This window comes from Pinus tabuliformis, chromosome J (genome assembly GCF_031772625.1).
Source record: "Pinus tabuliformis cultivar Carrire ecotype Pingquan chromosome J, CPIR1, whole genome shotgun sequence".
Classification (NCBI taxonomy): Eukaryota; Viridiplantae; Streptophyta; class Pinopsida; order Pinales; family Pinaceae; genus Pinus; species Pinus tabuliformis.
The window spans coordinates 197,088,566-197,112,538 of NC_142295.1; positions in this window are offsets into that span (position 1 = coordinate 197,088,566).

Genomic DNA, 23,973 nt, shown 5'->3' on the forward strand with positions numbered 1-23,973 from the left:
GTTACTTCTAAATTGATTCCTTTGAACTACCCTTCATTTTGTCACATCCGTAAATACAAATGCCATGCATTTTGTCACATCTGATATCTCTCCTGTAGATTCATCTAGTTACATAGATTCATCTAGTTACCATATACAAGTGAGTTGTTCTACTACAAGTGGGTTGCCATCAAGTACAACACATGCATCATAATGCCAACAATCTCCCCCTTTGGACTTGATGGCAACCATGTTGGTGTTGATTACTGCAAGCTGTAGAAACTGTTAGAGATAACAAGAAACACCAAAATACTCTCCCCCTTTGACATCAAGGGCAAAGGGCGAACCAAGATATTCTCCCCCTTTGATATCAAGGGCAAAGGTCTAACCAAAATGAAGACTTTATGTTGGCATTATGATGCATGTGTTGTACTTGATGGCAACCCTCTCATAGAAGAATATCTCACTTATGTATAACTGGGTGAATCTTCAGAAGAGATATCAGATGTGACTGATGGAGGACATCTCAAAGGAATCAGATGATGAATCTTCAGAAGAGATATCAGATGTGACTGATGGAGGACAGCTCAAAGGAATCAGATGATAGTTCTAAGTGTGACAAGTTAGCTTTGCCATCAAGTCCAAAGGGGGAGATTGTTGGCATTATGAGATAAGTGTTGTCCTTGATGACAAACCTCACTGATGACAAATCATAGTACAGAAGGTCAGCAGCAAGGAATTGATGATCAGACTATAAGAAGAAGAGAAAGTTCATACACGCAGGTTCGTTAAGCCCAAGTCGCGTGTACACGCAGGTTGGCTTCAGCAAAAGCGCGTGTATGTGGAAAAGTACCTTTGGTCCATGGCGGTTAGTCCTTGGAAGTTGTGCCTATGGTTTCGGACCATTGTGTCTCGACGGGCGTGTCGATCCCTAGTTTTGAAGTTGATGGTATTGGATTTCTATGGTTTTGGCTCTTGGTATTGAACAAGGCCTAAGGCTATATAAGCAGAAGGAAATCATTAGGCAAGTGCATCTGAAATGTCTTGAATATATGATGAAGCATTAGATCCAGTATGCAGGGTTATGGGTTGATGATGCATTGCTTGATCTGAGCTAAGGAGAGATCTCATCGGTTGATGGAGAACAAGATCTAAGGAGAGATCGGGATCAAACGGTTTGAAATGAACTATCTTTATGATGTCTATTCTAGATCTACATACTGACGCATGTATTGTTTTATAAGTATTATGAGTATGATTGATGTCTGGTACAGCTGCAAATTATGAAAAAGTATTTTTAGATCTGTATGCGGGTTGTCTTTGGCAAAAGTGCGTATACACGCGGGTTTGATTCATCAAAGTAGCGTATACATTGTAAAGCTTGATACTTGAAGTTGCAGATGGGTCTGATGGTTATTACAGAGTTCTGTGTCTGCTCTGTGTTCTGGTGACGGTGTTGTTAACAGGGTTTCAGTAATTCAGAGTTTGATGATTGTTTTGAGCTTCAATGATAGTTATGGGTCCAGTATGAAAATTGGATGAAATGTGGCCTTTCAGATTATGTGTTGTGCTTCAGTGTATCCAGTCTGAAAATTGATGAAACGTGGTACCTGGAGGAGAGAAGATTGTAGGCAAGCACCTACGTACTAGTATCTAAGCTAGTACAAAAGCTAAGGGAGATCTTTGGAGCATTGTAGCAGGTAGCAGCCTGTGTACTAGTAAATGGATCGGCTAGTACAAAAGCAAAGGGGGTTGTAGCTCCCGTACTGGTATAAGACTGCACCAGTACAAATATTGTAAAAGGATTTTCTTATTAAGAAGAAGATTGAGATGACTTGCAGCAGGTGGTTTTCACCCACATTGGGTTTCCACCTTATATCTTTGTGTTCATGTGTGTGGCTTTTGTGTGATGATCTGTTCTGTTATACTGCACCTGTTTACTGTTAATATGGTTAATAATGTTCTGATGCATTTACTGAAGATAAGCTAACTGAATCATAAGATTTATGGATATACGCTAGTTGCTTTAGACACAGAAGCGTGTACACGCGGGTTCACTTAACTGAAGTAGCGTATATGTTTTTGAGCATTGAAAAAGTTTTAATGATCTGATAATACTGATTCACCCCCCCCTCTCAGTATTATTTCCAACAATTGGTATCAGAGCAGGTCCTTTGGTAGAAGCTTGATCGCTTGAAGGAGATCCGTGGAACAATGGGAAAGAAGCTTAAGAAGAAAGCTCATAAGAAGAAGAAGACATCTCAGAAGATCTATGACAGTGGGAGAGTCGATTGGGGATTAGGTATAAGAAATTCTTCAGATTCATAATCAGATTCAGATTCAGAATCATTATCAGGTATGAATGTGTTATCCTCTGATGTTCCTGATATATTTCCTTGTGAAAGTGATGGAAGTGATAGTGAAACTACTGAACATGCTTTTATGGGTGAGCAAGAAAAGTATCAAATAGAGGCAGTATTTAGAAGGCTGGCAGACAAAGTTAAAGATCAACAAGATCTATTGAACAAAAGGGAATGTGCTTTCAAAGAAGAAGTTACCAAACTAAAGGCCCAACTAGAAGAAGGGAACAAGGTAAGAAAGCTACTCAAGGACAAGGAAGACCAATGTCAAAAATTGCAGCATGAAGTGACATCATTAAGAAAAGAAGTCAACGAAAGAAGCACAACCATCAAGAAACTCAAAGATAGATCCAGCTACTATGAAAATCTTGAAGCTACGATCCTCTCACTAAAGGAAGATCTTGAAGAATCCAAGAAGCAGAATGAAGATCTACACCAAGCAATTGAAAAACAAGACAACGAAGTCATCAGCTTAAAATCACAGTTGGAATGTGCCTTCAGAGTTCGTCAAATTCAACAGGATCTATATGAAAAGCAAGAAAAGGAGATACTCAATCTAAGGCAACAAATGGAAGAAGGAAGAAAAGATGGAGAAGACATGAAGAAGCAATGTCTAGAAAAGGAGGAACAACTTCAAGTTGAGGTAAATATCTTGAAAGGTAAATTAGAAGAAAAGGATAAACTTTTGAGATTTCAAGATAATACTAAAGCCTTGGATGATATTCTTAGTAGTCAAAGGTCTCCTGCAATCAAGACTGGTCTTGGTTTTCATGAATCTGTTGAAGGTGAATCTAGCGCACAAGGTGAGGCAAGGAACTCTAAAGAGAAAACTAAAATGATCAAAAGGGAGATGAAAGGTCAACCCCATCAACAATCAAGGAAAGAGACTCCTCAAAGAAAATCGTTTACTCCTCCTATGAATAATGTTGAATGTTATGTATGTCATAATCTTGGACATGTTGCAGCTAGATGTGGAAGAAGAAGGGTTCAAGACCATCATGTAGAAAGATCATCACATTCAAGGTACTTTAATGGATATTGCTTTGCTTGCAATATGTTTGGTCACAAAGCCGCTAATTGCTACAGGAGGAATATGAAATATGTAAGATGTTATGCATGTAACACGATTGGACATATAGCAAAGGAATGCAGGAACAAAGGATGGACATCACACCAAAAGGAGAAAACCTCATCACACTTGAAGATATGGAGGAAGAAGGAAGTACAGTCAGCACAATGTACTGAGACACAGCACATCACAGACATATCAGACTCAGGGGGAGCTGAAAGTGTAAAACTTCAGTGTCCTGAATCTCATACGCAAGTTCCTTAAAGGGAAGTCGCGTATATACGCGAGTTAGACACTGCAAAGTCGCGTATATGTCAGTCTGAGGAAAAGCAGTGGGAACAGGATCAGAAAAAGGATCTGATATGATTCAGTCTATTATTTGCTCTATTGGTTACAGTCTGCTGAGGATGTGTGGAAATGTTTTGTTACTTGTATGATGTCTAGAAGTATCCTAACTTGAGGATGATGATGTTTTGATGCTTATTGCTGATATATGCGTGATCAGATCTAACAGATGGCACTGGTTGAGGGGGAGCATATGCCTTTAGTAATTCATTGTTGGCATTATGGTTTATAATCCTTGGTGATGATTCTTATATGGCTAAATAATATATCTTGCTATGATGTGGTTGTGAGTTGTCTATGATAAACTCTCATTCTTGAAGTTACATAGAAGATGTTCAGATCAGATTTATGGTTGATTCTTTGATGATGCATATATGGTGCTTACATGGTGATCTTCATAAGGACAAGGAGAAGTACAAAACTTGAATACACATCTTCCTCACTTGATGATGAGTCACTCATATACTGTTGTTGTCATATGCATAAAGATCATACAGTTATGATGCAGGCACTCATGTGGATAAGGATTGTTGCTGATGATGATATCAAGAAGCTTTGTCAAAAGAGTCAAGCTCAAGATACATAGTGCTGATACATGGATGACTACTCAAAGTTGCTTTATTGGAGACATGGTGATGAGTTCTTATCTATATGATGATAGGTTGATCCTTACATATGTTAATTGATGCAGATGTTCCCAAGTAATGATACTTGGATCATGTAGAGCTTGATGAAATGGCTATGGTGGTTTCACACATGATACAATGTGAATGACTCTGAATTCTGTTCAAAGGGATGAATTGATGCAGACATACCTTGTTATAGGTTGATGACCTATTCTCTACAGGACATTTACAGGTTGCTGATATGGAAATTTGTGTACGCGTGTTGTTTAACGGATATCCGCGTGCATACGCCGTTTTACAAGGGGATAGTCGCGTATATGGTGTACGCGTGTTGCGTAAGGGATATCTGCGTATATACGCTTGTTTATGTGGATGAATACGCGTATATGGAGTTTTGAAGGAAATCAGCAGGGACAGATGTTGGTTGCAGAAAGTCTGATATGGGTCTGACAGAGATCATCTGGCACAGGTTCAGGGGGAGCAGATAATCTTCCAATGATGCATTGTTGGCATTATCTTAAAGCTTTTGGTTCTAGTTCACATTTGGTGTTGATTTTAGGAGGAACAAAGGCGAAAGGAAAACAGAAGGATCTCTTGGTTACTGATCTGAATGGTGATTATCAGATGCTGATGGTGACTTTCATAAGTCTTGATCTCGTTCTTTCGTCTCTATGTCATATATCTCTTTTGTGGTATCTCTTTCTTCATGGTGTCAAGGTCATGTAACGACCTATTTTGGTTTCCCCACTATGCCTGGGATGATTGATGCAATGTGATTGGTTGTCATATGTAAACTTTTGATGCATTCCCACTTGGTTGGGTGGATGAGTCAATTTTTGTATATCCTCACTTAGTTGAGAGATGGATGTATGTATGAGTCTTTGGTGATAGGAAGGTCTTTTATGATGTATAGAGTCATGTTCTTCTTGAAGAACATCTTTTGCAGATCTTGCCTACAGTCAGGAAGAGCATGAACAACACACTTCAGAAGGACAGAGATTCAGCATGCACTCTGAGGGAGCATTGACAGATTGGTACACCTTGGCATATACAAAGGGGGAGATTATTCAGAGATTTCAGCAGGTACTCAGGGGGAGTATGGACAGTGGAATGATTCAGCAAAGGAAGAGAATATCTTGGTCCACCCTTTGCCCTTGATGTCAAAGGGGGAGAGTGATTTGGTGTTGTTGCCATCAAGTCCAAAGGGGGAGATTGTTGGCATTATGATGCATGTGTTGTACTTGATGGCAACCCTCTCATAGAAGAATATCTCACTTATGTATAACTGGGTGCATCTTCAGAAGAGATATCAGATGTGACTAATGGAGGACAGCTCAAAGGAATCAGATGATGAATCTTCAGAAGAGATATCAGATGTGACTGATGGAGGACAGCTCAAAGGAATCAGATGATAGTTCTAAGTGTGACAAGTTAGCTTTGCCATCAAGTCCAAAGGGGGAGATTGTTGGCATTATGAGATAAGTGTTGTCCTTGATGACAAACCTCACTGATGACAAATCATAGTACAGAAGGTCAGCAGCAAGGAATTGATGATCAGACTATAAGAAGAAGAGAAAGTTCATACACGCAGGTTCGTTAAGCCCAAGTAGCGTGTACACGCAGGTTGGCTTCAGCAAAAGCGCGTGTATGTGGAAAAGTACCTTTGGTCCATGGCGGTTAGTCCTTGGAAGTTGTGCCTATGGTTTCGGACCATTGTGTCTCGACGGGCGTGTCGATCCCTAGTTTTGAAGTTGATGGTATTGGATTTCTATGGTTTTGGCTCTTGGTATTGAACAAGGCCTAAGGCTATATAAGCAGAAGGAAATCATTAGGCAAGTGCATCTGAAATGTCTTGAATATCTGATGAAGCATTAGATCCAGTATGCAGGGTTATGGGTTGATGATGCATTGCTTGATCTGAGCTAAGGAGAGATCTCATCAGTTGATGGAGAACAAGATCTAAGGAGAGATCGGGATCAAACGGTTTGAAATGAACTATCTTTATGATGTCTATTCTAGATCTACATACTGATGCATGTATTGTTCTATAAGTATTATGAGTATGATTGATGTCTGGTACAGCTGCAAATTATGAAAAAGTATTTTTAGATCTGTACGCGGGTTGTCTTTGGCAAAAGCGCGTATACACGCGGGTTTGATTCATCAAAGTAGCGTATACATTGTAAAGCTTGATACTTGAAGTTGCAGATGGGTTTGATGGTTATTACAGATTTCTGTGTCTGCTCTGTGTTCTGGTGACGGTGTTGTTAACAGGGTTTCAGTAATTCAGAGTTTGATGATTGTTTTGAGCTTCAATGATAGTTATGGGTCCAGTATGAAAATTGGATGAAATGTGGCCTTTCAGATTATGTGTTGTGCTTCAGTGTATCCAGTCTGAAAATTGATGAAACGTGGTACCTGGAGGAGAGAAGATTGTAGGCAAGCACCTACGTACTAGTATCTAAGCTAGTACAAAAGCTAAGGGAGATCTTTGGAGCATTGTAGCAGGTAGCAGCATGTGTACTAGTAAATGGATCGGCTAGTACAAAAGCAAAGGGGGTTGTAGCTCCCGTACTGGTATAAGACTGCACCAGTACAAATATTGTAAAAGGATTTTCTTATTAAGAAGAAGATTGAGATGACTTGCAGCAGGTGGTTTTCACCCACATTGGGTTTCCACCTTATATCTTTGTGTTCATGTGTGTGGCTTTTGTGTGATGATCTGTTCTGTTATACTGCACCTGTTTACTGTTAATATGGTTAATAATGTTCTGATGCATTTACTGAAGATAAGCTAACTGAATCGTAAGATTTATGGATATACGCTAGTTGCTTTAGACACAGAAGCGTGTACACGCGGGTTCACTTAACTGAAGTAGCGTATATGTTTTTGAGCATTGAAAAAGTTTTAATGATCTGATAATACTGATTCACCCCCCCCTCTCAGTATTATTTCCAACACTTTCATATTTGAATAGTTGAATATAAACATTGATCATGCTCCCCCTAGGCACATGATGCATTCTCTGATTGAATGCCCCCTTTGTTTATGCTGAGATGCACTATATCATCCATGCTCCGCCAGAGCATATGCAGATTCTGCAAATATTTTCCAAAAGAATAACATGACTCTATAACTCAACTATGTGAGTTTGACCTTCCTATCACCAATGACTCATACATACATCAATCTCCTAACCAAGTGGGGATATACTGATTTTGACTCATCCTCTCAACCAAGTGGGGATATCCAATTTATACATGACTAAAATATAGAAATTATTACATCATCCTTCCCATGCAAAGTAGGAGTAAAAATTACATCATACGACCAAAAAGGACTCATCAAAAGACTACAATAGATAAAGACAAATTATTATATCGTGGGTCTTTATATGACCTTTACATTGAATGATATGCATGACATTTATAAAAGAGACCAAATATCTAACAATACCATGATAGTCATCAGTAACTATCATACACCATCTATGATCTGCACCATAAGCATCTGTCAGCAACATCTAGACTAGCAACCTATATATGTCCATCATTAGTTCCCAAGATATGGCAGTGTATATATCATCAACCTGTGAAAAAGTATGTCTGCATATAGATATCAACTCATCCTCTTGACCTCATCAAGATCAACTTGCTTTGTTTCCTTAGTAGAAAGAGCCTTATCATAACCTTCCATGAATCAACTAAGCATATATCATATCTCTAAGAGGTAGCACAAAATCATTCACATCATATCATATGTATGTGAAAACACCATAGTCATCATCTATGATCATAACATCATCATCAAGAACTGCATGATCTTTCCATAAGAACCTTCACTATATCAACCATGTATCCTCACTAGGGAACATCCCATATTTGATAAGCATCAACCATGATAACCAACATATGTGAGTATCAACCTATCATCATAAAGTAAGAACTCATCATCATTATGTGACTAAGTAAGCCATGTCTTCGAATATTCATGTCTTCAAATAGCTATTTCTTCATGAGAGCTACAATAACACCATTCTCTTGGCCAACCAACAATATTTATCAATATGCAACTTATGTAATCATTCATGTATCCAACATAATGTGTATCCATCAATTATGTATCTAGAAAACTATGAGTGCATGGTCATTTGTCCAGCTTACTTGATACCATCAACAAAAACAATCCTCAATGATTTGAGAGCTAGGAACTATAGGAATCATGCATCATAACTACACCATATGCATTTTTGAAGGCACGATGACACCAACATGAAAGAAATGAGTGGCTTATCATCAAATGATGAAGTTGTGTACTCAAGATTTGTACTTTTCCTTGTCCTTATGAAGATCACCAAGCAACATATATGTATTGTATGCATCATCAAAAAGTCATCCACAATCATTCATAAATCTTATCTAAAGAACAACTATGTAACCCCAAGTAATACAAGTATTAGCTGAGATTTCATCATGGGCAACTCATAACCATAACATAGCAAGATGTATCATTTAAAAACTTTAGCCATATAAGCATCATCATCATTGATTAGGTACCAATGACTTCTAAACATAATGCCAATAATTTTTTATTAGAAGCATAGCATGTTCTCCCCCTAAACCTGTTCCACCTGTTCATTGTCATATCTGATCATTGCATATAATACTAAGAAATATCAAGGCATCATCATGAATCAGATATAGATCAATTCGTCAAAAAGCACTTCTATATACTGTAGTCATCAATCATCAAGACAGAAAAGATAATTGAAAATTGTCTATATCAGGTCACTTTTCTAAGTCTGTCCCACTGCTTCTTCATCAAACCAACATATACGCAACTGTGCAGCTTCGAAATCTTGTATATACACTTGCATTTACAAAACTTGCGTATACGATTTATAACATTGAAGTTTCACACTTTCAGCTCCCCCTGAGTCTGTTATGTCTGTACACTATGCCACGCCACATTTTTTTTATTGTACTTCATTCTTCTTCCATATCTTCGAGTGTGATGATGTTTTCTCGTTTTGGTACGGTGCTCGAAATTTTCTCCTGCATTCCTTTGCTATATGTCCAAATTTGTTACATGCATAACATCTTACACATTTCATATTCCTTCTATAGCATTCAATGGCTTTGTGACCAAACATATTGCAAGAAAAAAAATATCCCTTAAAGTACCTGGAAACTGATGATATTTCTGTGTGATGGTCTTGAACCATTCTATTTATGGATCTCGCTGCAACATGTCCAAAATTATGACATATAAAACATTCAACATTATTCATTTGAGGAAATAATTGACTATCACTTCCACAGTTACAAGTAAAAGAATATCTTTGAAGAATTTCTTTCCTTGGTTGTTGATGGGGTTGACCTCTCATCTACTTGTTCAGCATTTCAGATTTTGCATTAGAGTTCCTTGCCTCACCTTGTGAGCTAGATTCACTTTCAACATATTCATGAAAACCAAGACTAGATTTGATGGAAGGATACCTTTGACTACTAATAATATCATCCAAAATCTTAGTACTATCTTGAAATTGTAAAAGCTTATCCTTTTCTTCTAATTTACCTTTTAGTATTTACCTCAACCTGATATTGCTATTCCTCTTCAAGATACTACTTCTTCATGATTTCTTTAGCTTTTCTTCCTTCTTCCACTTGTTGCCTTAAATCGAGAAATTCGTTTTCTTATTCTTTAAGAGCTTAGAGTAGTTCTTCATTTTACTTATTTGATCTTTCAAGATCTTCTTTTAGAGAGATGATCTTAGCTTTAAGACTTTCATACTAACTGGATCTAGCTTTAAGTTTCTTGATTGTCGTGCTCCTTTTATTTACTTCATTTCTTAATGATGTCACTTCATCCTGCAGCTTTTCACATTGATCTCACTTTTCCTTTTACTTCCTTATTTTGTTTCCTTCCTCCAATTGAGCTTTTAGTCTGGTAACTTCTTCTTTGAAGGAACACTCCCTTTTGTCCAATAGATATTGTTGATCTCTAATTTTGTTTGTGAGTTTTTTAAATTCTGCCTCTATTTGATATGTTTTTATCTCACCCATAAGAGAAAATTCAGTGGTTTCACTGTCACTTTCATCATCTTCAAATGAACAGAGAAATGTATCACCAGAGGATAACAAATTCATACTTGATAGTTCCTTTTCTTGTTCATCTTCATTCTGAGGTGATTTTGAATTTGAAGAGTTGCTTCCACATAATCTCTAATCGTCTCTCCCACTGCCACAGTTCCTTTGAGATGCCTTCTTATTTTGAGGTGCTTTCTTCTTTCCCATTGTTTCTAGAGATCTCCTTCAAGAGATCAAGCTTCTACCAAAGGACTTTCTTTGATCCCAATTGTTGGAAATAATACTGAGAGGGGGGGTGAATCAGTATTTATAAATCAATAATTTTTTCATTTCGATAATCAAATTTATATACGCTACTTCAGTGAAGGGAACTCGTGTGTGTGTGCAACTGTTCTTAAGGCAACCAACGTATATCTAGTGAACTTATGATTCATTTAATTCATCATATGTTGATCTTTAATATGTGCATCACTATTGTATTAAACATTAATAGTAACCATGTGCAGTTAATAACAGAATAAATCATCACACATAAGCAACAGACATGAACACCAAGATTTAAGGTGGAAACCCAATGTGGGTGAAAACCACCTGCTGTTGTTGTCTTTGTCTTCTTTTAATAATAAGAAAATCTATTTAAAATCTTCTACTGGTGCAGACTCATACCAGTACGCAGGCTTCTACCTGCAGAAGGTTACAACCTTCTCTCGTTCTCCAGCTTCTACTGGAAGGAAGCTACAACCCCCTAGCTCTTGTACTAGCCGATATGTTTACTAGTACGTAGGCACCGACCTACAGAAGGCTACAACCTTCTTTCTTCCTCCAGGGACCACGTTTCATAAATTTTCAGACTGGATGCTCCTGGTACACAATAATACACATGAAGGCCTCGTTTCATCCAATTTTCATACTGTACCAATCAACAACATTGAAGCTTAGAATCATAACTATAATACAACCATCAAATACATCTGCATCAACCAATCACTGAAACTCAATCATCACTCTCTAAATCAACCACAGCTCAATCAATCACTGACAACCTCTGAACCTTTGACACAACTGAATCAACCATTCATTCATATTTAATCAACTTCAACCAATATACTGGAATAGACAGATCACTGTAACCAGTACACAGATCTCAACCTAGAACACTGCATCGTCATTTAGAACTAGTTGTAACCTCAAAAACATGCATCATAGTGTATATGCTACTTGGCTAAACCCAAACTACATGTATACGCTACTTCCTTTAGCTCAACCTATGGATATCTCTAAAGATATTGAATCATAAAACTTTTGAACCACAAACTATACCAATCAGTAACATTCTAAAGATCTATTGTGAGAGTTCTAAACAAATAGCAACAAGGATCATCCTTCCTTCTCAATCAATCAATCAATCAAACTCAATTTCCTTATACATTCAGTTCTACTTTCATATGTAAGAAGACATCATTGACAAATAGTAGTAAAATAGTATTACTAATTTCATAAATCAATCATCCTTGAATCATCAAGCTTTTATTTTGCATACGCTACTTGGAAGAGCCGAAGCAGCATGTATATGCAACTTCACTAAAGCGAACCGGCGTATGGATCTGCAAGTACTTACTTATAACTTCGTTGTGCTTCCCGACTTTAGACAAACCCAGATGATCACACATGAAGGATAAAACATGTGTTAGCAATTAGATGTAGCCCATCCATTATCAGATCACATAATGATAAGTCATTATGATTCTAATCCATTATTTGATCTCATCCATCATCACTTAAGCAAATCACAATCAATAAATATGAAAATACTGTCACTAGAATGCAGTCAACAGAACATGAAGCATAACTCAGAACTTTGCATCAACAACCAGAACCAACTGCAACTTTAAACATCATAGTTCATAAGGTATACACTACTTCGATGTGTCGAACTGGCGTGTATATGCACTTTTACAAAAGTGAAACAACGTACATATCTACAAATACTAACTTAAGACTTCACAGACATTCCATATTTTAGTCATACCCATATCATATAATTACAGAATAAAACATGCATCAGTATTCAGATCTAGACTATCCATGATCAAACCACATAATGATAATTCATTTCAGGCTTTATGATCCCAATTCATCAACCATCATCAACCATATAGGCACATCCTTAGATCAGATCAAGAAAAGCATCAGAAGCTGATAACCTACATATATGATGTAACACTTCATAATATATTCAGTACTTGCACACCCTGGCCTAATGATATTCTCCTCCTTATATAGTTTTATGCCTTTGTCAATACCTTGGACCAAAACCACTTAGGACAAATACCTTGGACCAAATACCTAGGGTCAATACCTCGAACCAAATACCTTGGAGGAATAACTTGGACCCAAGTACCTTGAACTAGATACCCCAGACCAAAACCTTGGTTTTTCAACATGTATGCACTTTTCCTTCTGTGAAAGTGCGTGTATATGTATACGCTCCTTTAGTTTTGTTAGCCCACGTGTATACTCTATTTTTCTATAGTGAACCTGTGTATACAACCTAACATTCCTGGAAATTTCCTTTTTATTCAAATTCTTGATTCTGATCTGTAGTCCTTTGTTCCTTCATCCCATTCTTTTGTACCATTACTTTGTTCCCTCTTAATAGTCTTCTTATAATGTGATTTTCCATTTACATTACTTCTAAATTGATTCCTTTGAACTGCCCTGCATTTTGTCACATTTGATATCTCTCTTGTAGATTCATCTAGTTACCATATACAAGTGAGTTGTTCTACTACAAGTGGGTTTCCATCAAGTACAACACATGCATCATAATGCCAAAACTAGGGACTTTAAGGAATGATTCTAGGGAAGTTTGTCTTGATCTTATCTGTCCACATTGGTTTTTCGATTAGGGAAATAATCTCTTTAACTCAAGTGTTTCTTTCCCAAGTAATCTCTAGTTTTTTTTTTTATTCATAAAATTTATTTATTACATCATCATACATTATTTCAAATAGAGTTTATTATGGCTTTCTAGACATCACAATTAAAAATAGTTCATTCTAAAATAAAATGTATTTACATAGAAACATAAGGGTATCACATTTTCTCCCTTTTGAAATTAACACTGTCCTTGGTGTTTATTACTCAACTACCTCACTCTTCAAAAATGTTGGGTAGGATTCTTGCATAGTATCCTCCCACTCCCAAGTAGCCTCCTCAGGTGTAAAGTGCCTCCACCACACTTTAACCAGAGCGACAACTTGATTCTGGAGAATGGTCTCTTTCCAATCTAGCATGTAGAGTGGCTCTGGTAGAAAGTCTCCTTCGGGTTGCACCTGTATCAAGTTTCAATCAATTGCATGAGAGTTATCATGGATATACTTATTTAACAAGGACACATGAAAAACATTGTGAACTTTACTATGGTTGGGCAAAGCCAGTTGATATGCTATTGGACCAACTTTGTCCAAGATTTCAAAAGACCCATAGAACCATGGTGCCAACTTTGCACAAGTCTCGGTTCTTAGAGTATTTTTCCTCGGTTTTACGCCTACATAAAAATGGTCTCCAATGTTAAATTATTTATGAATTATCTTTTTGTCTACGTAATTTTTTGATGTATTGTGATGTTTTGATATTCTGTCTAATTTTCTACACTTCCTATTCCATTTCTTGCAAAGCATCTGGTACCAATATTAGTTTGTATTCTAGTTGACTTCAGCTTAGTGGTGTATGCCATTTTTTTCTATATAAAGCTTCAAAATGACTCATTTTAATTAAATCTTGGTAGTTATTATTATAGGAAAATTATTCTTAATGCATAATGTCATCACACTTAGTAGGCTTATCCATGACATACATTCGTAGCATAGCCTCCAAGATCCTATTAGTACTTTTTGTCTGTCCCTCTGTTTGGGGATGATATGTAGTGTTGAAGTTTAACTAAGTCCTCATGCCCCAAAACAATTCTTTCCAAAACATGGAGGTAAATTTAGAATCTATGTGTGACACTATCATTTTTGGTACACGATGCACTCGAAAGATTTCCTTCATGAAAATATTGACGATCTGGGTAGTTCCAGAAGTAGCCCGCACCGGTATAAAATGTGTTTCTTTAGTAAAAATGTCTACCCCCACCATGATGGAATCATGTTGGTACTTTTTCTTTGGTAATCTTGTAATTAAATCCATTCAAATTACCAACTTCCATTCAAGAATGGGCAATGGATTTAGCAATCCAACATGGTGTTGATGTTCCACCTTTACTTTTTGACATTCTAGGCATTTTTCTAAGTATTCTCCCACATCCATCTTCATACCTGGCGAAAATAAGTTTTTCCTTAATGTTGTTATCATACTTTTGTATTTTGGATGACCTGCATATGGTTTCTTTTCATATTCATCTAGTATTATTTGTTTTAGCTTGATCACATTGGGAAGGTACAATCTGTTTTTGTAGGTTAATAATTTTTAGAATTTTCAGCATATCCTAGAATTTAGTTTTTCTGTACATTTTACTGAATTTTACGACATTTAGGATCTTGTTGTAGTGAATTTTTTATTTTCTCCCCAAAATCTGAACTAGTGTTTCTCACATACCTCCCTATAAAATCATGGGTATGTCTTCTTAGAGCATCTACGATTTTATTCTCTTTCCCTTGTATATCTTTTATATCAAATTCAAACTCGCTCAGGAAAGCTAGCCACCTTGCTTGTTTAACATGTAAATCAGGTTGGCTAAAGGAATATTTTAGAATGATGTGGTCTGTCACTAAAATAAACTTCTTTCCTAATAGATAGTGTCTCCACATTTTTAGAGCGTGTATCGTTGTTGCCAGCTCTAGATCATATACAACATAGTTTTTTTGTGTTTTTTTAGCTTCCTAGAGTCATCGGCTATTACTACATTTTCCTGCATCAAAGCTCCCCCAATTCCTTCCAAATAGGCATCAGTACAGATAGTGAATTCCTTATTTTGGTCTGGAATTTTTAATATAGGGCTTGTTGTCACTAGTTGCGTTAACTTGTACAAACTTTCTTGTCATCTAGTTGTCCACTCAAACTTTATTCCCCTTTTTATGTAAGGAAGTAAGGGGATAAGACAATTTTGAAAAACCCTCTATAAACATTGGATAGTATCATGTGATCCCCATAAATCAACAAACTGTTGACACATCCGTAGGTGTGGTCCAATTCATAATTGCCCTAATCTTTTCAGGGTCAAGAGATAATCCCTCCTTCGAAATTGTGTGCCCTAAATACTGTATTCTCTTTTTGTAAAACTCACATTTTTTGAGTTTTTCATAGAGTTATTGTTATCTTAAAGTTTATAACACAAATATGGGATGTTATTTGTTCTCTTCTTGATCTTTAGAGTACACTAGGATTTTATCTACGAATACTAACGCAAACCTACCAAGATATTTGTGAAGTATGTTGTTCATTAGACACATGAATGTTGTTGGTGCATTACTGAGACGAAAGGGGAACACTATGAACTCATAGTGACCATATCTGATTCTAAAATTTGTCTTGTGAATATCTTCATCCTTTATTCGCAGTTGATGATAACTAGTCCTTAAATCAATTTTTGAGAATACAATTTCTCCCCTTACTTGATCAAATAAGTCATCAATTTGGTGAAGTAGATATTTATTCTTGATAGTTAACTTATTTAATTATTGATAATTGATGCACATTCTAAATGTGCCATTTTCCTTCTTCCCAAATAATATAGCCCCCCCCGCCATGGTGAAACATGGAGTCTGATGTAACCTTTCTGTAACAGTTCCTATAACTGCATTTTCATTTACATTAACTTTGTTATACTCATTCGATAAGGGGCTCTAGATACTGGGGTGACACATGGTACTAAATCGATGGAGAAATCTATGTCTCTAAGAGAGGGTAAACCCAGAATTTCCTCTAGAAAAACATATTGGAACTCACAGATGACTGGTAAGGCCTCTAAATTTTCCTTCTCTTTTTTCTTTTTAATTTTTTCCACATGAACCATGTATATCTAACATCCTTTTCTAGCAATCCTTTTCAGTTGTAAGGCTAAATTTTTTTGGACTGATACTTGTTTTGCTTTACCTCTAACTAACCCGTTTTCCCCATCCATACCCATACAACTTACTATTTTATCCAAATAATTTATAATGACTCTCTATTTTTCTAACAAGTCCATCCCCATTAATAGATCATAGGATCCTAATGGAACAATGTTTAAATATTCTTTTGTAGGATAACCATTTAATTCAATGGAGAACTATTTTATTTGGCTAGTTACCTTTCTTTTTGTACCAATTTCTAACTACAACCATGCATTTTTTAAATTTTTCGATTTTAATTTACACTTTTCCACAATTTGGGGACTAATATAACTTAAACTAGCTCCTCGATCAATTAAAAAAGAAACTGACTAGTTTGAAACGATACCTTCAATTTCTATCATGGTAGATTAATGTTCACCATGTTTATCCTCTAGTGTTGCATTGATCCTAGTTATGTTTCTATCAACATCATTCACAGTTGTTGCATCAGGGACTTATTCAATATTCTCAACCGACTGCAAATTATGTAGACAATCTCTTAATAAGTATGGTTCTCCATAACTCTAGCACTTCAGCGGTTCTCTTTCATTGACCCACTATTCTTTTTCCTATTCCATTCCATGGGATTTGACCTAGCGTAAGACTGTGCAGCCTAACTTTCATTTCCCTTGCTAAATTTCTTTCTCTGATGATCTTTTCTGGAATTTTGAATATAAGGAGGTTTCTGTATTTTTATTGCATACATGGTTTTGTCCTTATTTTGTCATGGTTTCAAGCCTGTACTACTATTTTTGAACTACTGGTAACATAATCCAGCTTTTCTTACAGCCTCATCCATTTATTTAGGATTGTCAAACTCAATCCTTTCTTTATAGGTTGTTGTTAAATAGTTCAAAAATCATTGTACCTTGGATTTCTCTTGTTTGATGTAGGGAACATACTGTATTAAGTCTGTAAATTTTTCTACAAACACATCCATGGTCAGCAGTCTAATCATTAACTCTTGGAATTCCTTAGCATGATCATCATAGTATCACTCACTCAGGAATCAATACTAAAAATGTTTCTGAAATTCATCCTAAGTAAATGTCTTATCTTCCAACAGATGTATATTTTTTGCCTCTTCCCACCAGAGAGTAGCCTTGCCCTATAGTTGGTAAATAGGAAATCGAGCCTTAAAATTAATTTTGTATTCATATACCTCAAAATATTTTAATATATTAAGAGGTCAAGCTTTCGCGTCTTCTTATTTTTCCCCATCAAAAGTAGGGAGTTTGATTTTCCTAAAGTCTCCTTGTAACTCCATTTTTTTTTCTATAATCTTGGATATGTCCTGTCTGACTTTCCTCAACTTTCCAACTTCTATGATTTTGTTTCCACTTTTTTCCTTTTAATCTCTTTTGGTTATATACTTTTATGGCCAGACCTCTCAATCAATTACCATATCATTCTTTCCTGCTCTTCACTGGTCTTCAACAAGCATTCATTATTATTTCTTAGGTAAGTCAACTCTTCTTGTTAGTTTCTGATGAGAGTCATAAAATGAGAATTTGACGGGGTACTTTCGTTACCCAATTCCACATGTAGGTATTCACCAATTGTTATGGTTGGAGGGGCGTCCTCTATCATCCTGTGATGGTCTGCTTCCTTTGTGTACCTTATAAAATAGTATAACCATCTATCAATATTCCATATTGGTATCTCTACAAACATTTTTTTTATTACTGTGGTGGTTCCTTACACGCCCAGAGTTGAAACTGGGCTCTGACATCATTTTGTAACACTTATCCATCTAGAACGTACATGAGTCTCGTTTGATGATCACATGGTATACTGACATTTACCTATTCGCATTGAGATATGTTCGTGCACATCCAATGACAAAGAGGAGTGGTCAATTTCTAACCTAGCGGTTCCATCACCCTACATTTCATTTGGGGTTTATGATCACCCATTTGTCTCCATTTTTCCGAGCTTTGGCACTTACGCGATGGAGGAATAACATAAATGATGGCACATGTTTTAGAGATTCAGGATATTATGGCATTCCCCTATTCTATCCTCTCTCATGCTTGACCCAGATAATAATGCTAGTTGCACTCATTGTTTATCAATTTTCCCTATCTCTTAACTATGATTTGTCCTAGTTAACTGATTTTTTTCTTTAGGGCAAGTAATTTCTTAAACCAAGCCAAGTCTATCAGTGGTATTGTTTGACTACAACTCCTTAATATTTCTTTTTCGCACTGGTTTCCATACCTAGGTATCTTTTTCCAACAGTTCCCCATTTTGCCAATTTAGTTCATTCCTACTAAATTTTATTCTATATTATTAAGATATAAATTTGGTTTCTTACTACGCTCTTCTTCTCATTTATTCTTTTCCAGGCTTAGGATGATATTCAGAGCTATTGTTTTTATTATCAATTAGAGAAGCCATTTCAATGGAGAATTGGTAACCAATGTCCATTTGTTTTTCTTATTATTTTCTTTAAAAGAGTTACTACCCACCCGGTTTAAGCACCACTAGTAATTGGGGTTTTCATCAGTGGTTCCAGAGAAATGGGCACAAGAAATTTGGGATTCTCTAAAGGTATTATAGTAAAATAATATTTTTTTTTTTATTGTTCTGCATCATTTTCTTATGATTCGTAAACTTTCGTAGATATTCCATTGGACAGTTTGTCACAATAGATCTGATAATATTGTATTAAAAATCTGAGATTCTACACTGCTACAGTTTTATTAAACTTTAATATTTGTATATTTAACTGTAATTAGTGCATGCATGTGAATATTAGTTACACAGAAAGATAGAGAACGATAAGATAAGCTCACACACACATATTACACAAGATATTCTCTTTGGAAACCCTTTTGGGAGAAAACCCAGCTAGAAGGTGAGGTCGCTTTGCTATGTTTCTCTGTCTGGAAATATGGTTGCTGCTATAATGAAGTAATGCCTCTAGCCTATGGGCTGCTACAATGCACAAATAATCTTTTTTTCCTCTACCACCTATATCTCTTTGCTACCTTTGCTCAACTATGGAACAAAACACTCTCGAAAGAATGGAATGCCTCTTCCTCCTAGTTACCTGGTTATAACACAATTTGATAGCCTACTAGTGGTTAAGTTTGACTACATCAACTCTTAAATAGAGTTACAAAATAAACTCTTTTATAGTCTTTTACATATTAAACATTTGTATATCCCCTTTATATGAATAATAGGGGTTGATGTGGCATCCTTTTGAACTATATATGTAAAAACAAGAAGGTCAACTTGTGAGTGGCATAACTTTTGCATACAGACTCTTAGTGACACAATTCTTGCATCATTGGAAAGGTATATGTGTGTAGAAAATGGAATTAAAATGTGTGGTGCTACAAAAGAAAATGTTTACACCCATAAAATGTCATTTGATGCGTCAAAACGCTCCAAGAAGGTTTCAAACCCTATTTCACCGAATTGGGTTCCACCAGTAAAAATGGTCCCGTGAGTTGATTCCTCTACTTTTTTTTAGTCCAAATTCATTGAGATGGATGATAGACAAGATGATGATCCAATTTGGATCACACCTCCCCATTTTGTGTGGCTTTTGGTCCCTAAGAGCTCTTAGTGAATGAGGTGACGAAATTTTTCCTCCACCTTCTCTTTGGTGTACCATTTAGCATTGTCTAAAGGTTGTCCCTTCAACCTATTTTTCCAAAGGTCATGTTACATTATCTTGTAGTTCTGTACCTCTTCTACAAAACTGTATCTTTTTTCAACTCTCCCTGAGAGTCTAGTGCCAAATCCTCCACAAAAGTTAGGACTTGTTGCTCTTCCCGGTCTGGCATGGAAGGCTCATTGAGATTCAAATTATCTACATTTAAAACTGAGTAAATGTGCATATATGGTGGTAGACTAAGTCAATAGGCATTGTCATGCACCTTTTCAAGTATCTCAAAGGGACCATACCTTAGAGCCTTTATTTTCTTACTAGGGCCCTACAACCTCTCCTTGTTAAACTGTAGCCATACTTTGTCTCCCACCTTGAATGATTTCTATGTTCTATGATGATCATGCCTAGCCTTATACTTCTCCTACATAGTTTTTGTTTATTGTACTTGTAGATGGATCTAGCTGATCTTCTCTATAAAATTTGCAGCTTTCAAAGAGTATCTTGTAAGATCTTCCCTCACTTCTCCTTGCTACCCATATGCAATATTGAAATGTGAAGGTGGCGAATATACAAAATAAGTCCAAAATGGGGACTTTCATGTAGAAGTTTGGACTTCTCTATTATAAGAATGTTGTATATATACCATATTTTCATCTCAGGCCTTCAGATGCTTCTAGTTGTATCCCCTTAGAGGCTTAACCAAAGTCTTCTTGAATACTTTTGTCAACCCATCTATCGGTGGATGGAATGTTGTAGATCTATTCAAATTTGTGTCCATCTTCTCCCACAATGTAGTCCAAAATGCACTAACAAATATTGTGTCCATGTCTAAATGACACTCCTTGGTATACCAAAGTGCACACAAACCTGTCGAAAGAGCAAATTTGTTTCTTCTTGTCCACTTATGGTCTGTTTACAAGGTATCATAACACGCATCTCGTTGAACTTGTCAACTACCCCGAACAGGTAATCATGTCCCTTCCTGGTTGTTGGTAGACCTCCCAAAAATTCCATGGAAATGCTTTCCTAAGGATGATTAGGTACTGATAAGGGATGATACACACCTTACTTCCTATTGGTAGGCTTGCTGGTACAACAAAGGATGCATCCTCTTATGAACCTAGCTTCCTTCTCTTGCATCTTGGGCCAAGACACATACCTCTGCAAGTTAGCCATGGTCTTCCCTACAAAAAAGTACCATGTAACTTTAGAGTTGTGAGCCTCTCTAATCAGCTACAAATTCACACCATTAGGAACACATAGCTTATCTAGCCTATAGAGTCACCCATCCTAGAGGTGGTAGTCAATGGTGTTGTCACCATCATGTACATGACTCTGACTCTGCAATTGCTGATACACCTCCTTGAAGTTCTAATCTTCCAAATATGCCTCTTTATATGCATCAAGGGTGAATCATTGCATGTGCATAAGAGTTCCCAAAGCTGTAATATTTGATGTGGGTAGCCTTGAAATCATGTTGGCCAACTTGTTTATGTTTCCCTTCTTATACTTGATGTCAAAATGAAACAGTTGTAGAAACCGCATCGACTCATAATGGATGTTCTATTGTAGCTTACTCTGGGCCTGAAAGTACTGTGAAGACTGGTGATATGTGTGAATTACTATCTCCTTTCCTATCAGATAGTGCTTCCACTTCTTCATGGCTTGAACCATAGAATAAAGCTCCTTATCATAGGTAGGTTAGTTAAGAACTACCCCATTAAATACTTCAGAATGGTAGAAAAAATGCCTTCCTCACATCGAGACAACTCCCATAACATACCCACTTGCATTTTTCTCCACTTCAAAGGACCACCTCAAATTTGGTAATGCCATAACTGGTGCCTGACCAATATTCTTCTTTCTCTCCTTGAAATCCTTATGTTGACCTCTTCCCCAATGAAAAATCTCGTCACTTGATGTTATGGCGTGGAGCAGTGATGCTACTAATGAAAATGAGTCTATGAATTTCCTCAGGTATTGTGTTTCTCCAATGAAACTCCTGAACTCATAAATGTTAGAAACGTTAGTAGGCACCAACCATTTCATGATGGCCTCCATCTTGGAAGGATCTATCTTCAACTCTCCTCCACTAATCACATACCCCAGATACACCAAAGACCATTGCACAAACTCACACTTCTTGATATTTGATAGCACCTGGTGCTTCTTCAATATTTCTAGCACCTGCATCAAATGTGAAATATGTTCCTCCCAAGTAGCAATATATACTAGTATATCTTCTAGACAGACAATCACAAATGAATCTATAAAAGGGAACAAGATATCATTTATTAATCTCATAAGCATAGCTGGTGCATTATATAGGCCAAATGGCATAAGTAACCACTCATACAAACCTTGCCTAGTTTTGAAGGCAATCTTCCATATATCTTCTTCATTTACTCGAACCTGGTGATATCGAGACTTCAAGTCTAGCTTGGTGAAATACTTTTCTAGTTGCAATTGATCTAGCAGATCATCTATCATGGGTAGGGGGTATCTGTTCTTTAGTGCGATTTTGTTGAACGTCCTCTAATCTATACACATTTGACAAGTCCCATCCTTCTTTCGCAAAATGATGATGCATGACCCACATAGTGATGTACTCAGTCAAATGACACTCTATTCGAGTAGCTGCTACATCTATTTCATCATGTCACTTGCTTCTATAAGAAACTACATGTACAACCCAATAATTGGCAATGGAGAGTTTGGAAATAGCTATATCCTGTGCTCCACTTCTCTCTTAGGTGGTAACCCTTTATATTCTCAGAACACATGCTTGTATGCCTATAACAACTCCTCCAATTTTTGTTTATGTTTCTCAGTACACCCCTTAAGGGATGCCTTTCCAATTATTGTCTCCTCTTCAAATTGACTTTCTCTTAAAAATAATAAAACATACTTATTTCTAGAACTGATTAATTTATTTTCTTGGTTTGTACTTACTAGTGAAATTTCGACTTTTCTTTGTGCACGTTGATGATATATGATTTTCCAACCTTGATGAGATAAGAATGGTTAGCTCTCCTCTTGAATATTGCATCACACATGTACATGTATAAAATCCCAAACATGACTCCACATAAATCAAGTGGAACCACATCTAGATCTTCTTCATCAATAAAATCAACACTTATAGGAAAACTAATTTTGCATTGTTTTGTTACCTCCAAATCTGCATCCTTATTTACCCATCTTAGTGGATACGGGTTTGGATGATCATGAAATTACAACTGTAACTTCTTGACCATCTCTGCTGTAGTGCGATTCTCCTCCAATCCCGAGTCAAATACAACATATTTGTTTGTCTTCTTGACCTGTATCTTTATATGGAAGGGTTTGGTCATTTCTTTCTCTTAATGTTGCTGAAGGCTACTCAGATTCACCTCATTTTTCACTGATGTATACACGATCTTGTTATCTGTGTCTAAGTTTGTTTCAACTTGGTTTCTTGATTAAGTGGCCATGAGATTCTTCTTCTTATTATATTTCTTCTTGTTCCTTGGGTTTAGCTGTGGATGCGACTTACAACATTTTTCCTCTATATGACCATCAATGTTACAGTGGTTGTAGTGGTTTTTAATATCTTTGCATTGGTGTGTTGTGGGTGTCATATTTTCATCTTTCCCCTCTTTTTGCTTCTTCTTCTCCTCCTTAGAAGCTTCTAGTTTCTCCTTCTGGTTTGATCCACTTTCTTGCACTCTTTTCAGGCTTATGTTCTCTAGGTATTGTGCCTATACATAAGCCTCGTCCATCGGTTTGGGCTTGAACAATATCA